Source organism: Pectinophora gossypiella, chromosome 3 (assembly GCF_024362695.1).
Source record: "Pectinophora gossypiella chromosome 3, ilPecGoss1.1, whole genome shotgun sequence".
Lineage (NCBI taxonomy): Eukaryota > Metazoa > Arthropoda > Insecta > Lepidoptera > Gelechiidae > Pectinophora > Pectinophora gossypiella.
Window position 1 is genome coordinate 7,669,492 of NC_065406.1, and position 16,935 is coordinate 7,686,426.

General features: G+C 36.5%; 1 protein-coding gene across 2 annotated transcripts in view; it reads left to right on the plus strand.

The window, feature by feature from the left end:
- The window catches only part of LOC126382021 (uncharacterized), a 59,293-nt gene that overhangs the window by 7,860 nt on the left and 34,498 nt on the right, over positions 1-16,935 (plus strand). Inside the window, exon 2 of one of the 2 annotated variants that reach the window (XM_050031707.1) lies at positions 14,349-14,398. The exons of the other annotated variant lie outside the window; for it this stretch is intronic. The gene's annotated coding sequence lies outside the window, so the exon portion shown is untranslated. The remainder of the gene's footprint in view (positions 1-14,348; positions 14,399-16,935) is intronic. 2 annotated transcript variants of the gene reach the window in all.

Here is a 16,935-nt window from a genome sequence, read left to right on the forward strand (position 1 = left end):
TGAAATCATACTGTAACCTATTTAAGGCGTCGTTTGGATTTTTGTCAGCTGCAAGAAGGCAAGTGTCATCTGCATATTGATAAAGAGAGCAATATTTTATCACATTCACGACGTCATTAACATAAGTCAAGTAATGTAAAGGACCCAGCACAGATCCTTGAGCCGTACCTATTGAAACGGACACAGTTCCACTGTATGATTGCCCTATTTTGACACGATAACTACGATTTTTTAGGTAATCTTTGGACCATTCTAACAGTGAGCCATTTATTCCTGTATTTCGGATTTGTTGCAAGAGGTAGTCATGTCTTAAGGTATCAAAAGCCTTGCTGTAGTCAATGAATACTAATACCACATGCAATCTCTGATCAAGATAATTATTTATCTCATCTGTAAATTGAGACAGCAGCAAGGTTGTACTCTTCTTTGCTCGGAAGCCAAACTGTTTCTCCGTAAGTACGCTATTCTTTTCATAGTAATCATGAATGATTTCAGCTACGTACTTTTCGAAGATTTTATCCAATATCGGTAGTATTGTTATGGGTCTGTAATTTGCGTAAATGTCGTGAGCGCCTTTTTTGTAAATCGGTCTCACAATTCCTTTTTTCAGACCATCAGGATACTTTCCTGCGTAGATACTCTTATTTATAAGATTAGATATTGCTACACTTATTTTTTCTCCTATATTTTTGATATCTATAGGACGTATACCGTCCTCTCCCGGCGATTTGTGCTCATTTAATTTATTTATAATTTTATTAATTTTTTCTTTAGTTGGTTTCTGATATCGCATAGATTTGTCAATAGAACCAGATCTAAACCAGGCATTAAGAGCCCAACCTTCCTAATTAGGTTTGCAACAAAAACATTATTTCCCGTTCTCTGGCTCAATGCGTCATACTTGTAAGTACAGCAAAAGTAAAAATGTTGGAAATACACTTCTCATCAAAAAAATCGAAACACTTCCGTTTTCATTGTTTCTGTCCGAATTTAACACAAAAAAGAATTCATACGATGAAAAAAAATACATAAATGTATAGCTGGCAGTTTGGCCATTACAGTAATAAGCGAAAATTCTAAATTCAAAATTAGAATTTCATTTGTTTATCTTATAAACGAAATGAATCACTGTTTTGAGACAAATGTGTGTTTAGGGTTGGAGTACATTTAGCGTTTAAAAACTAAAAATTGGCGCCTATCCTTAAACTTTTTGTTTTTTATTTCAATACTGTGACTTTGGGACGTCTGAAAAAAGGTTTTTTTTCTAAAACGTATGGATACTTCGCCCACAGAAGCCGCCCAAGTTGTGGCATTGCTGGATTCTGGCCTTAGTCAGCGTGTTGTGGCTGCAAGACTGCATCTAAGCCTGTCATCTGTTCATAGAGTCTATAAACGTTATCGGGAGACTGGTTTGTTCACGCGCCGTTCAGGATCTGGCAGGAATCGGGTCACTTCTGAGCGAGATGATCGATTTATTGTAACAACTTCTTTAAGAAATCGACGCCTTAACGCTTTTCAACTGCAGCAGCGGCTTCGTGTTGTACGAAGGGTGGCTGTAAGTGACTCTACAATTAGAAGAAGGTTGAAGGATCGTGGACTGGTACCGCATAAGCCAGCAAATGGGCCGAAATTAACTGCAGACCATCGAAGAGCGCGCCTTAACTTTGCACGTGAGCACCTAAATTGGTCATACCTACAGTGGAGCAAAGTTCTCTTTTCTGATGAGTGTAAAATTATGCTGTATGGTAACGACGGAAGGAACAAGGTCTACAGAAGAGACGGAGAAAGCTATGCACAATGCTGCATTGAAGAAAAGGTCAGCTATGGTGGCGGTTCGTGGACGGTTTGGGGAGGAATCAGCGCCGACGGTAAGACAGAGCTTGCTTTCGTGTCTGGGCCACGTCTGCCTGCACTAAACTGTCATCGGTACGTCGAAGAGTGTCTCGAGCCTCATGTGATGCCCTATGCACATTTTATTGGCAACGGCTTCATATTCATGCACGACAATGCTAGGGCTCACACCGCGGGCGTCGTACGAGATTATCTTAACGAAGTCGATATCTCTATTATGGAATGGCCAGCAAGAAGCCCGGACATGAATCCCATTGAACATCTGTGGGATGAATTAAAGAGACGAATTCGAGCAAGAGATCCTGCCCCAGAAACACTTAGCCAGCTGCAAGATGCAATCCAAGAGGAATGGGACAATATACCACAGCATGTGATCGTGACTCTCATCCGATCGATGAAGAACCGTATGGAAGCAGTAATTAGAGCTCGGGGAGGGAATACAAGTTATTAAATAAACGTTTTTTAGCTTTTTTTTTCATTTACGTGTGTTGTTTTATCCATTTCCTTTATACTCCATACGGAATAAAAATGACTCATTTAACAAAATACGAAACCTATGAAAAATTCATTTAAATTTAGAACATTAACATTAAGATTTGATAAGCTCATATTACTCACTATTAAACGACATTTAACATTTATTCCTAAATGTACACATTTTTCTGATAATCCTGACAAAACGTAAACTTGCAAGGTGTTTCGATTTTTTTGATGAGAAGTGTATTTCTTGTTATTCCGCAACTTACATCTTGAACATAATAAATACCCACGGTACGGAAGGTTTATTTGAGTTTACTCGTACGTCAAATAAAGCTCACTTTTCCTTCCGATTTTAGGTATATCGAGCTGAAAGTTTCCCTGTTTAACTGAAGTACCATCATCCCACGCGCAAGTGGTAGATAAGCGGAACACGACAATACGTGGTTCGTTATTTATTTTGAATCTCTATCACACAGACGTAGAGTCAAATTTTGTTTTGTACTCTTGAACATATTAAAACTCACTATACAACAAACAAACAACCATAAGTAATCAGAAGACTTGCAGCCATTTTTGATTCGCATTCACACCCCGGACACTTCATACAAAACACCTCGTTTTACACAGACACTACACATTGACGTTATCGAACACGCGCATCTGTGTGTGTAACGCCTGACGCTCCTACGATTGAAGATTAAAGTAAGACCCCACTAGCTCAGCCGCTGGCAGTATATACAGGGTGTCCCGTAAAGAGCACGACAGACTGAAATGTAAGGAAGATTGAGGTGTGCCCTACTCGATAAAAAAAAATGACCTCAGTAAAAGTGTCACCGTTTTCGAGATATTCCCGACTTTTTATTTTTTTCGACAAATTCCGCTTTTGGTCAGTTTTTTTGTTGCTGTGTGTACAAGAAAGCAGATAACTCTGTAATTTATTTTTGTAAATATTCTAGAATAGTAGATCTACCATATTTAAATACTATTTTGCCAAATACTAGGACCGGTCGAACTGCCACCCACTCTCAATGCCAATAACTACTTGGAGTTTCTTCAAAATCAGATGCCGATTTTACTTGAGGATATTCCACTGGCGGAGCGGCGTGCAATGTGGCTGCAACACGACGGGTGCCCCGCGCACTACGGCCGTCAAGTAAGGGACCATTTAAACTCTACATTCCCTCGTCGATGGATCGGACGAGGAGGCACAATCAATTGGCCTGCTCGATCCCCCGATCTAAATCCATTGGATTTCTTTTATTGGGGCTGCATGAAGGACAAGGTGTATAAAGAAGCTATTCAGAGTGAAGAACACCTGCGACAACAAATTAATACAGCAGCCCAAGAAATATCAGAATTAAGCTTAAGACGGTTAAAAAGGGCTTTCATTAAGAGGTGCCGCGCGTGTATCGCACAAGAAGGCCGGCAATTCGAGCACATACTAGATGTATTCATTGACTAAATATTAAAAAATGATTTTTTTACTCAAACATGTGTATTTTATTTATTATTCAAATTTAATATGAATTAGCCCCTTTTGCACAATACTGGCAATTTCTTTTCTTTTTCTTCAAAAATATGGCCGATATTATACCTTTCTGAAATCCTTATTAAATAAGTAATTTATCTGTAAAATGTGCAGTGACAGTCCAGTACATTTTTTTTCACCACCGAATGCCAAAGTTGAGGTAAATAATTTTTGTACAAAAAAATAATAAGAATAATTTTTTTTTTCAAAGATACTTAATGATATTTAGCAAAATAGTATTTAAATATGGTAGATCTACTATTCTAGAATATTTACAAAAATAAATTACAGAGTTATCTGCTTTTTTGTACACACAGCAACAAAAAAACTGACCAAAAGCGGAATTTGTCGAAAAAAATAAAAAGTCGGGAATATCTCGAAAACAGTGACACTTTTACTGAGGTCATTTTTTTTTATCGAGTAGGGCACACCTCAATCTTCCTTACATTTCAGTCTGTCGTGCTCTTTACGGGACACCCTGTATATAAATATACAGGGTGGCCCAGAAGTTCAGGTTCAAAATGAAAAATTAGAAGGAGGGGCTCATTAGCTACCAGAAACACCCCCATGTATGTTCAGCAATTATTTACGGCTTAGGAGATATGACCCATTTTGTACCTTTTTCTAGATTTTCTACCTTACTTCAGAAATAATCATTTTGTCGCTATTCCTTTCTTAATACTTATTTTATTTTACTTCACAACTATGCCTAAGTTTGTGTACCGCTCAATCAAAGATAAAAAAAAAGTTATCGGAAGTCAAAGTGAGAATTCGACCAAAATTGTTACAGTTGTTAAAACTTCGCCGAAGAATAATAAACACATGAGATTGTCATGGACACTGAAAGTATTTCTAAAAACTGCTCCATTTAATAGGCGTTTAGAAACATTAATAAAAAGTACCCTTAATATGGGCAAAAAACTAAGTAATTAGCCCTCAAAGATTGCAAGACAGACATATTTGAAGGAAAATTTGACATTCTCATACAATGTAGCTGCTTCTTTCTAACGTTTTTAAAGGTGCTAAAAGACAGATTTTATTTTAGTATCCAATAGTATGAATCACCAACATTGTTTGGGGATAACTTTTTCCTTGAAATCTATGTACCTTCATTAAAATACGAATACCAAAAGTGACTGCAAGTTTTGTCTTCGGATTGTTGCTATGTCTACCCTGTTAGCGATTATAAGCGTGATTTTTATTTACTTTTAACTGAAAATGTGTCTTTGAGCATCTTTAACAACGTTAGAAAGTAGCAGCTACATTGTATGAGAATGTCAAATTTTCCTTCAAATCTGTCTGTCTTGCAATGTTTGAGGGCTAATTACTTAGTTTTTTGCCCATATTAAGGGTACTTTTTATTAATGTTTCTAAAAGCCTATTAAATGGAGCAGTTTTTAGAAATACTTTCAGTGTCCATGACAATCTCATGTGTTTATTATTCTTCGGCGAAGTTTTAACAACTGTAACAATTTAGTCGAATTCTCACTTTGACTTGCGATAATTTTTTTTTTATCTTTGATTTCACTTTGATTTATCTTTGATTGAGCGGTACACAAACTTAGGCATAGTTGTGAAGTAAAATAAAATAAGTATTAAGAAAGGGATAGCGACAAAATGATTATTTCTGAAGTAAGGTAGAAAATCTAGAAAAAGGTACAAAATGGGTCATATCTCCTAAACCGTAAATAATTGCTGAACATACATGGGGGTGTTTCTGGTAGCTAATGAGCCCCTCTTTCTAATTTTTCATTTTGAACCTGAACTTCTGGGCCACCCTGTATATATACTGCCTATATACGTCCCACTGCTGGGCACAGGCCTCCCCTCAATCAACCGGAAGGGGTATGGAGCATACTCCACCACGCTGCTCCACTGCAGGTTGGTAGAGGTGTTTTTACGACTAATAGCCGGGACCAACGGCTTAACGTGCCCTCCGAAGCACGGAATCATCTTACTTTTTCGGACAATCAGGTGATTCAAGCCTGAAAAATCCTTACCAAACAAAGGACAGTCTCACAAAGTGATTTCGACAATGTCCCCATCGGGAATCGAACCCGGGCGTCCAGATCGTGAACCTAATAAATAAACAGCCTCCGTGGTCTATACGTAGTATTATTCCTTATTCTATGACGCAGTCCTAAGATGGATATGATATAATAGACCGCAATCCGTCTGCCAGTATTTACGACATGCCGGGGAAGATAACCTTATGTTTTCACTCCCAGTTCAGCACAGAAAATACATATAAGGAAGGTGTAGAGTTGCTTAAACTCTATTTACTTGTTTGGATAAATCACAGCTCGACATGTATAAGGTACGGTTGCTATCCGTTCTTCCAGCCATACCGTACGAATACAACATACTGTATCATATGTGAGTGTTTATGAGTGCCTTGACTTCCGGAAGAAATTTTCCTTAAGCTGTTCACGTTTGTTATTCTCTTATCAATCAAAGAGGGTCTGTTCTGTTGGTTATCACTAACTCCACATGCCTTATGAGCCTTTCTCCTTCTTAGAACTTGGTTTATTTTTAAATAGACTAGTAACAAAATTATGTCTTCAAAAAGAGTTTACAATTAGGTAATATATTGCGAACTAGTGTAATGTACTGTTGTTACGACTACATTGAGAAGATTGTTACTAAACACAAAAAGGTGATACCGAAAGAAATAAACTTCAATACTTAGATAATTATTCGAATTACAATAAGTACCTTAATTAGTTTCATTTTATTTTTAGTGAACACCATAGTTCATCATATTCAACACAAGACTTCGTATCAAAAGTGGCTCCAAGTCATCTTCTGAATAATTCTCGCTCTGCCCACCCCATTAGCCCGATAAGTGATTGCTAATTGATTAGAGATTAGGAATGTATGCTTTAGGGATCCTAGTCATGCGCATTTCAAGCAATTTAGACAAATGGCTTTTATAAGCTGACTCATAGTCAATATTAAATTCACGGCATCGCATTAGGAGGCAAGAAGCTTACCCTTTTCACAAGGTCGTATATTTGACCTTAGTCACAGTGAGACTACTCAATAAACACGTAGCTGACAGTCAAAATTGTGATCGTTTCGTCATTGCGGAGGTATCGAGTGTTACATGCAAAAGGTCAGATGTATCGAAACGCAACTCGCTGTCATTGTAACGCAATGAATAACAAGGTGTCAATTATACAGGCTATATTGTGTTCAGCCGAGTCTGCATGACAACCGCGCCGCGCGGCGAGAATTATATTTAGCGCTTCGACCAATAAACGATACGAATACTATCTACGTAGATGGACGTCAAACGGCTATTGGTCGAATGCCTGTATATAATTCGCGCCGCGCGCGGCGCGCTTACCGTGCAGAGCCTACAGGTATTAAACATACTCGTGGATGTTAAAAAATAAATGAAGGACCATATTGAAGCTCTTGTCATACTGAGGCGGTACCGCAAGTGTTGCGGGCCAAGGAGCGGGATTTTGTATGAGAATGGCCTCGAACATGACAAACTATACCCAACCCGAAACGCGCTGTGTCGCTTATGTATATATATCAAGCTTTATCGTTCAAGAGACACACAAGACTAATTAAATAGGTACGAGTATGTACTATATTGTGTGATTATAACGCCTTGTTTTAAATGATGGATGTTAGGACTTTGTCTTACTTATTTTGATTTCTCAGTTCAGGTTTATTTTGCGTAGGTTTGTTTAATTTGATTTAAAGGCAGAATTGCGAAGAGACTTAAATCTACCTGCAGATATTGAGCACATTTGTTTATGTAGGCATGTATGTAAGTGATATCGTATTTTCTTTAACCTAATGGATGAAACCGTACTCAACGATGTATGTTGAGTATGGTTTTTTCGTGTCGAGAACATCTTAAGTAAGATGTCATGCTGCTAAAATCGTGCGTCATTAATCGCGAGATGCTCTTAGAAAGTCGTCCTATTTGCTTTGAGGCAATACTTATATATTCTAAGGAACGGTCTTGTGTGTTTATAAAATAATGTTTATTATTTATTTACGTAAGTATTAAGTTGTTTATTCTTCGCCTCACCACCTGCCATGTTGGTCTTACACAAAGCTCGGTGAGATATGGGTACTTAGTTTATCTTGCGATAGATGTACCTCTGGCTACCCCATTGGGAATAATCGTGAGCTTATACCTATGGTTTTATTAACTTTTTATACTTTTAGTGTAAGTAGTGTAAGTGTAAGTAGGTATAGTTTTGGAGAGAAACATTTAAATAACAAATAGATGTGATGTGTTTCTATTACACTTGCTGTCGCCATATGGTCCTTACTTTTATAATATGCGAATCGTGTGGCTCGTTCATTTTTTAAAGTCGGAAATTCCACTTCTCCCGTACTGTTTCGATAACGGTAAAGTCGAAAGATATATTAAATCTTCAGTACGCAGTACATTTTGATGCGCGTCATTTGATATGGTGAATGACTTTTACGGTCACGCTTGCCGATCAATTCTTCCGAAATATAAAACCCGATATGTAAAGAATTCGAGGAATTTTCACAATTGAACAGTGTGGATTTAATACAATAATGTCGAGGTACGCAGGGCGACGTTGCGACGTGGAATGTGACCGCGGCGGAATGCCGGCAACTGAGCGCACTCGCTTACGAATACGTTCTGTGAACCTGAATGCAGTTGGCTAATGTGAAATTAAGTCGAGTATTAAACACTTCCTTGGCCGTGCACACGGCCATTCTGCGCATCCTCCTCTTTATGAAACATAAGAGACAACGTGGTTTTTCCGACAATGCGACTGTTACCTTTTCAACATTGAACCGATTTAGTTAAAACTCAGTATGGAGATAGTTTCAGACCAAGGGGGGCTTGAGATCATTTTTATCTCGAAAATCGTCCCCTAAGAGGATCAAAAGAGTTGGAAAAAACGTGCTGCGCGAGATAACCGAAGTCCACGGACAACGCAACGCCACGGGTAGAAATCTACGTAGTTGCATAATAATTTAAGGCGTGAACCTTGTTTAGCTGCTGTCTTCTGTGTAAGGTTTTAATATCTATTCAACCACAACTAATAAATATCTTTATAAGTGCGTGTCTCTCACATTTACTTCAAGTGTATCTGAATTACAATAGTGGATTAGCATATTCTTCGTCTTAAGATTAAATTCAATTAGTTGTGTTTCATACACATACATAAACTCACAATGCTTGGATCATTACGTATTTCATAGTTAAACTATGCCACTTAAAATCTACATAAAGTGCCGTACTAACTTGAAATTACCGTGGTACAACATTGTTACTTTAGCTCATATATCGTTCTTAAACTTTTAAGTTGTATACACAAAGTGCATAAAGCGTGATAAAAATATTCTAGTTACGTTAGTTTAGGTACTTAGTAGTTTTACTTTTTCTTATAACTGACGTAATATTTCCTTCTGTTTGAGCTTTCTCAAAGCGAATCGCCAATATGTAATCAAATAGGTATACTTACCTATAAAATATTTGATTATATATTGGCGATTCGCTATGAGAAAGTTGACATATACAAAATTTGTCATACAGCAGTGTTTCCAAATGTATATACGAACTACTTGTTATATTTGCTTGTAACATTAATTTCAATTGAAATCCTTCGGGTTTTGTAGAGTATTCTACTTACGTTTACTTTCAAACTTTTAGACAATGTTTTAATAATCTGCGAGAGTTATTTACCAGTGATTCTTGCATTGCGTTTCATCTGAGTCAGCGGTGGTGCAATATTACAGGCTGCGGCATTCCATCCACGACGTTAGTCTACAACATTACCTATTGTTTCAATTTCATAATAGCTTAGGTGATAATTTCCTACTTCCTATGTTGCTAGGTTTTACCTACTACTTATCTACCGGGGTCATTGAATTATCAATTGAACTTAACTACGATACAATGCTTGGCAAACTATTGGGCATACGCGGAATATTCTGTCGTCATTTTCTGCCTATTTGTCGTTGCGCGTCTGCACCCTCACAGAGTATAGAATCCCAAAGAGTGCAATATTAACACCACGCACTTAGTTAGTATTGTTATTTCATGCCCTTGTACTCTCCAAGGCTCTATATTTTTCCGTCGTTACCACAGTAATTGTGAAAAATTTCGGACCGCCGGCCAACTTGCTTATCACAAGTTTTCCAGCCACACGAAAGCGTCTGACCTAGCTTAACGACTGCAGTTGCTAAAGTAATTTTGACTTTTCTATAGCATTTCAACTTTCGGCCTTTAAATACGTCATAGTGTTCGTTCCGCGTTTCTTAGTGACGTCATATCACCGTCGTTCGGCCGAAACTTTTATTACTAAGATATTGATCTCGAATTGCCGATTCTGAAGAATCTTCTCTTATTTTAGTTGGACAACTCTAAAAATAGTATCGTCCCTTACTCGTGATAATTGTCGTAGAGAAATATTCTAGCTTTAGATTTGTCAAACTAAAATAAATTTAGTTTATGTTTACTAAAATCGGTACCGACTATTAAAAGTGTTTTATTTTATTTAACTTGAATATTTTTGTTCAATGCAAGATTGGGATGAAAACAAGAGCTTTTAGAACGTTCCGTGCTTATCATTTCAGATATACTTACCTATAGTATGAGAAAGGATTTATGTCGGTGATGGTATAGATAGATCAAAAGTGCTTTTCTAATGATGAAAAGTCATCGTCCAGTTTGCGCTGCTAGTCAGTATTGTTAGTCAGTTGTTGCTAGTTAGTTATATATAACACAATTACTATAATACTTAAATGATGTATACGTATTGATTCCATTTTGTTCCAATGTTGAAATTGCAATTTTATTATTACATTATCTGGATAAGTAAGTTTGTTTGTTTTCTTTGTAAATATCTGTAAATGGATAACCAAAGGCAGCATACAGTCTAACCCATCACGCTCCGTTGGGTGGAAGAGGGACTTAACAAACACATTAACTTACTTTTCTGGTGTGGGGATGTTTAATACGATGTTGATTTTCGCCTGTGGATACTCGGACGATAATAAACAAAGAACAGTGGCTACTGTTCTATTTTCATAAATGGGTAGCGGTTTACAAATGTGCGTGCGGTTTCCAAAAGATTAATACACGAATTTTCCTGCCATTTTTATTAAAATCTCTCTTCTTGATGTTGAAACAGATAATTTAGTTATTGATTTTTTTCGCTTTCATACAAAGTCCTGCGCCCGGCTTGTGACCAGCAAAGCATTTATATATTGAACGGTCAAATAGCTAATATGACGCACATCTAAAAATATTGCTAATATCTCATTTCATTTACTAATGTCTTTTAGTTATGAAGGTATCTCAAAGCTTTGTTAGTGAACCAACAGAAATGGTCTACATCGTTTAAATCCATTCATCGTTAAGTCGTGGACTTGCCAGGCAGAATGTAATAAAACTCGGTAGTGCGCATGTTTGCACGATGCCAACTGTGGTTTCAACATAATTCCTGCAGTCACGAAATCAGTTTTTAGGCAGCTTACATGTAATGCTCGCATCGCAACGACTTTGTTTAGTACACAATTTGCTTAATATCATGTACTTACAGCCTTTCCGTGAATGAGGAATTTGAAATGACTTAATTTATATACTTGCAAAGAAACAGCGATTGCATATTCGTGGGTTTATTATGTTTGATACATGTACCAAAAATAATTTCTAAATTTTCACATTTGATCAAATAAGTCAAATAAGGGCAGACTCCATTCTCGCCAAAGAATTATTCAAAAAATTCAAAAAGGGGTCCTTTAGAAGGACCGTTCTTTGATTGAAGAGAAAACCATATGAGGAACGAAAAAATAATGTTAAATAGGGAATTTTGGGGTTTGGAATTTGCGCTCCATGTTTTCTTTTACCTTTGAAGAATATTATTAATACATTATGTAAGTATGCCTATTATTACTTATTATGAACATCAACTAAAACTTTTTCTGCCACGTTTTCTTACCCACTACTTTAACATTTATAACATATTATAACATATACAAAAATGAATGTCGTCAAATGAGTCAATTCAAAAACATTTTTAAAACTAATTATCTACGATTATGGCGAAATTAAAAATATCTTTGCTTTGAAAGTTTTCACGTTTCACACTAACTGTGCCAATTTTAAACTTTTCAGCGTAAAGTATCTTTTAATGAGACCTTAAAAGTCTGTTTTAAATAAAACCTTAATAAGAATTGTCAAGATACATTATAATTATAATGTAATGTAATGTAATGTATGTTATGTATGTAATGTAATGTAGTATTATTATAATAATACTGATTCAAAATTAGTTACCTTTAATTACGTATTCAGTTTACCACTAGGTGATAATATTTATTCCTCATTTTATAAAATGGAATACCTTCTGTTATCATGGAAAAATAACGAGGATACTCTTATAGGGCAAAAAATACATTTGAAACGTTAATAAGTAAGTACATCTCATAAAAACATCACCCTTCTTTGAATAAATATTCGTATGCAAAGGAGGCAAATGCATCTGAAAGGGTACGGCCGAATTTGTTTCAAGTATTTTCCCCGGCGCGACGGCGTCACTCCAGGCCTATATGAAATATCTTACTTTTCCTTTTAATGCTGCCATGTGCCAGCGAACCAGAGTGATATTAAAATTCCAACGCTTATTTGAAGACCAATTTTGTTACCTATTTTAAATATTTTTAAATTACTTCTTAAAACTGAAATTATGCTAGTTCGCATTAAAATAAGGTGCGATACGCAGCGGTGAGGAAAAGCTGGGTAGCAAATTGTTTACGTGACAACGTTGTCCGTAAATTGGAACAAAAACTACCTTGCCGACCAATGGTGACGTAAACAAGTTTTTAACCTCGCTGTGGAGTTCCATAACTTATTTCCACCACTATACCTAACAAAAATATAAATATTTGTGTGAGTATCTTTAAGATTTCGACTGGTAACAATAATCTTTTTTCTAAGTCGGTAAGCAGACCGGGCGTGAGCCGCGGATTCATTGTGCAAGGGTTTTAAAAGCACCGTTGATTTCAACTACTTACAGCTTATAACAGTTGAAGAGGCTGGATTAGGCCTTTTTGTGTCATTCGCTTTGTATGATTCCACCGTAAATGCTCTTTATATTGTAAGTATACAAAACTGAGAGCATCTGGGGCACGGGAATCAAGGAACAAGAGCCCTTGTTTCCTTTACCCGAGTTCAAAGGTTCGCAAATGTAGCAAATTAATAGCGGTCCTATTTTTGTTGTATTTATAAGAACGATCTCGGTCAACGCAAGAGTTTGTAAGTATCAAAAAGGTAAAGGTTAACAGACTCTTTATTTCTGTAATTATTTAAGAGTATGTTTAAAATAAGCGTACCGAAGCACTTACAATAACATTACCTAAACTAATTGCAGGTACCTTACCTATGCGTACTTCAAAATTTATGATAATGACTGTCCAAAATTCGGCTTATAGCGCATCTGTGGGCAGCGGATCGCCGTTTCGCGAAAATAATTGGATACGCAGCTGGCGTACGGAATTTCCTCGTCATTGTCAACGTTTCCCATTAAGCGGGCGCCTTCCCATGACGAATCGAGAAATTCACAAAGAACCTGCCCAGTGGGCCGGCGATGTCCGCACGGCTAGACCCGACTCTTCTGTTAATGACAACCAAATGGAACGAGTGACTGCGCTATTTTTTCGCAATCAAACGCCACTTGGGCCTACTCAACCGTGGGACTTATTTACTTTGGAAATAATTACCTATTCGAAAAACGTTTTCGAGTATTATTTTCTGCATATTGTTAACGTAGTTATTACCGTAAGTATTTGTTATTTTGTTCACAATTTTTACTTTATTGTTACTGGCGAGTTTTACAAAGAAATACTTGTGTGTAATATTTTTTTAACAACCACGGTTAATGAGCATCAACTTTCGAATTAAAACGTCATAAACTTGTCTTGGTGTAGTAAATAAGACACGTTGGTTAAGTACTTTAGTTTTCGAGTAATTAAGTACGCACATGTAATCACATTTCCTATTATTTAATGTACAGGATAGTTCACGAGCCTAGAGAGTGGGTAAACTAGTTAAATCACGTTCGTTCGAGGTATGTGAGTGGCTAGGCGCGGTATTGCGAGGTCGCCTTGTGTCGAGAAATCGAAAGTCCACTGGCCGGTGTCCACTTGAGGCTAACCAGTTGCCATAAACCTCTAGTCTATTTTTCATTCTACTACGCACAAAGACAGCTAACTTTCTTACGATAAATAAATAGAAACAGCGTTAGATTTAAAATCTAATCACGCTTTTGCCGTGAGTTTCTTCCTCATCGGAAATAATTCCAATTGACATTAAATGACGTTGAAACAACAATGAAAGACATTTTTTTCATTAAAATGGCGCTATTTTAATAGCTTACGGTTATTAAGTAAAATCATTTGTTATAGATTAGTGTGCAATAAACTAGTGCTCAATGATATTGCGGCTAACCAAACCATTTGAATATTGTTATTTTAGGTACGGACTGGATTCAAATAAGGGCGTGCGATGCCTGGATACTATTTTATGTAAGTATTTTAGCCTTTCTTACAATGTTCACACTAGAAATGAACGATACGAAGAAACTGCTTATATTTACTCGTATCGAAAATAGTATAAGTACAATACTCAGTATATTATTTATAGCTACTAACCCAAGCTATTGAGGACAAAGAGCGAGAAAGGGGAAGATGGGCCTGTTTCCGCGAAATCCTATTTCCTATGTTATGAAAATGGCAAATAGAGTTGCTTGCTGGGTGGTACTTACATTGGAAAAGGCAAGAGCTAGACCTTATAATAATCCGAGGCGGCGAAGCGAGGCTCACACGAACAAAAGCCAAGTCGCCCGCACCTTGACAATAAAGTAAAACCGGTCGCTGTCGATTTTAACAACGATTTCTAGTATTTTCTTCTGTATTAAATGACAAATAATTGTTCTTGTACTGTTTGTTGAAATTCAGGTCAGTTTTTGCACGGCGATTAAACTTGGATAAGACGATTGTTATTAGGTAGTAAATAACGTGCGTAATAGCTGTTAGAGACTTGATGATTTTAAAAGATTGGTTCATAGTTCATTCAATCAAACGAAATTTTTTTTTTATTTCTTATGATTACTTACTAGTAGGTACATTATATAACTTTTAGCTTTTTTTATCCTCTTTGCCGTACCTCGTTAAGTTAGATTTCTAGTGGGATTAACAAGAATCCATGTAAAACAAAAACGTTGTTAGATTATTTTTTTATCTCTATGAAACTATTCTGAGCCTAACAATAGTTGTCAAAGTGCAGTAAGCAAAAAGTACGGGGTGTTTGTAAAGCAGCATGCTTCAGTTCTTTGTCAACGAAGAAGGAATTTCAGTATAATGAGGAGCGGTGTAACAGGGTCGTGTTAAAATATAGATGTGACCTTATTTTGGACGGTTTAGGGACTGCACGTAACGGCCGCAAGGCAAGCAAAACCTTTTACAAGTTGACTTCTTCCGTTACATTTTTAGAGTTGAATAAAGAATTGTAATAATGTAAATTTTCTGACCAAATACTTTCCTTTCGTCATTCGAGAACTAATATCGTACCTACACAACTCTTTGAACGGGGTTAAAAAGGCCATATCGAAGCAATTTATCTAAAAAGCAAAATTGCTATTTGACATTTGTTTACATTGCGCACTTAATTTTATATGTGCGAATGTCAAATTGCAATATTGCTTTTTTGTGTGTGTACTTTTCTTTGCACTTACGTATATAAATAGAAGAGAAGAAATCTCACAAAATATTTTAATTAAGTACATTCTACAAAGTTCATTTGTATCATTTTGTACATTATGTGACCATAATTATGGGTGGTACAGATGTATATGTAGATAAAGCACTATAAAGTATATCGCGCAGTCTTAACGCGAAACGGAGCTCAAAAATGTGTAAATTCATAAAATAATGGCTGCAGGAGCAGGTGGCAGGCGTGCTGGTGATGTATTGACGTCAAAAGCCAAACAAAGGTACCTCCGGGACTATGACGTCACAACAAACAAGCGACTAGATTAAATTTCTGAAAATAAATTCCTAATGTTGGTAGCACCGTTTCTTGACATATGAAAATACTGGAAATCCAACACTCGGCTCTACACGTCTACAAGAGTAGGGTATTACTAAGTTTTTTTGACACAAATGTCAAAAAGTGCTCGTTTAACAGGAATGTCGAGAAAAATCGTCGATTTCAAGCCTTTTAGAGAAATGGGAAAGGAGTTATTAAGATTTTAGCAGGCGACAGCAAGTTATCGGAGCGTATCTAGAAGTTTCACCGTCCCGCTACTGGCAAAGTTACTTAATTTTTAAATCGCAATTTATTACAGACGAAAGTTCGCCAACTTATAATTTCATTAGGAATTATGACACTAAGTTTCGAATATGAATGGTCTTGGGACTTCACACTAAGTTCGCCTCATTAAAATGATGTATAACACCGCGTCCTCCCCCACTTCAGATATGGTTTAATTAATTTACCTTCAATTAATTATTATTTATTTAGGTCGAATAATTTTCAAGATAAAATGTTTTTTGGTACCCCGCACGTTACCCGTTAAAATTAGAGCGGAATTTCATAGCGAATCACGAAATAAGGTATTCATATTTTTCATGCTGCCAAAATATTTCGTTTCGTAATTTTCTGTGAGACTGAACATCATCTTGATTTCACAAAATAAACCTTTATAATTAAAGTTTTTGAAGGAAACGATTAAAAAACCATTAGAGGGTTTATTAAATTTCTTTTCTACAATCATGTTGTCATATTTAATTGTTTTTCTTAACAGATAAGTGTTTGATAAATAAACATAACATTTTAAATACAAACACGAGTATGTTTTAAATAAGTAGTATATTTAAAACATGATAATATTTGAGCAGTGTGGAGGTGAGCAAGTGACATTTAAGGCGGGTCTTCCGCAGACATTTAGTGCTGGTGTAATTTGCATAAACCGGTCCCGGCGTTGGTATTTTTTCCCCGAACCCGCGGTCACATACCCAAAAACCCGATTATATGGAACATCTACCATGATATTAACTTCCAT